Here is a 962-nt window from a genome sequence, read left to right as displayed (position 1 = left end):
GTGAAGAGGAATGCAAATAAAGAAAGGGAGAGAGGCAGATGAATGGAAGAAAAGAAAAGAAATAAACTAAAATTAGAAAATTGCAAATAAAATTCAGTAAGTTAGTAGCCTGAAAAGCGCAAAAATTACAGGAGGTTGATTGTGAGGCTGAAGACAAGGAAGCCCCCAAGGTCAAGGACTGATAAGGGAAGGCAAACGAGGAGGAGCCAGGATGAGCCTGCCACAGGGGCTTGAGGAAGACACTAGCTGGGGAGAGGCAACAACAGCTGTCAGAAAATTGAGGCATTTTGAAGTTGAAACAGATAGATACTAGGAAGAAAAACAAGAAATCTCAGGGCATTCCGAAGTTGGAGCAATGAAAAACCAGGGAGATCCTGTAAAAGTTACATCCAAGTGGAAAATAACTTTTAAAGCAGTTTTGAAACAAGCATCTGACAATTAAATAGCAATCAAAGAGCTAAGAAACATATCCAGATTTTCTTTATCCAGTCATCAAAAATATGGAACACTTCACAAATTTGCATGTCATCCTTGTTCAGGGCCCATGTTCTGTGTCATTCCAATTTTGGTATATGTGCTGCTAAAGTGGGAAATGAAAGATTTTTAAAATCCTGTTTCAATTCTAACAGACATATCTGAACAGTATTTTTCATCGGTGTCAAGAATTACACAATATAAATAACTTCCCTGACTTCAAAAAAAAAAAAAAGAGCTAAGAAAATGGTTTTAGCTCAGTATTATGTAGTGACAAATGAATAACACAAATCAGAGGAGAAAGAAGAAAATTGGCTGGGCAAGGTGGCTTATGCCTGTAATCCCAGCACTTCAAGAAGCTGAGGCAGGAGGATCACTTGAGCCCAGGAGTTCAAGACCAGCCTGGGCAACATAGTGAGACTACGTCTCTACAAAAAAATGAAAAAAAAATATCCAGGCATAGTGGTGTATGCCTGTGGTCCTGGCTA

At 38.9% G+C, this 962-nt stretch overlaps 1 pseudogene; it reads right to left on the bottom strand.

Moving 5' to 3' along the window:
• Positions 1-494: 494 nt before the first annotated feature.
• LOC116484336 (U6 spliceosomal RNA) lies at positions 495-589 on the bottom strand (annotated as a pseudogene).
• Between the last annotated feature and the right edge of the window lie 373 nt (positions 590-962).

Source organism: Hylobates moloch, unplaced genomic scaffold (assembly GCF_009828535.3).
Source record: "Hylobates moloch isolate HMO894 unplaced genomic scaffold, HMol_V3 SCAFFOLD_15, whole genome shotgun sequence".
NCBI lineage: Eukaryota > Metazoa > Chordata > Mammalia > Primates > Hylobatidae > Hylobates > Hylobates moloch.
This window is presented reverse-complemented; position numbering and strand designations above follow the sequence as displayed.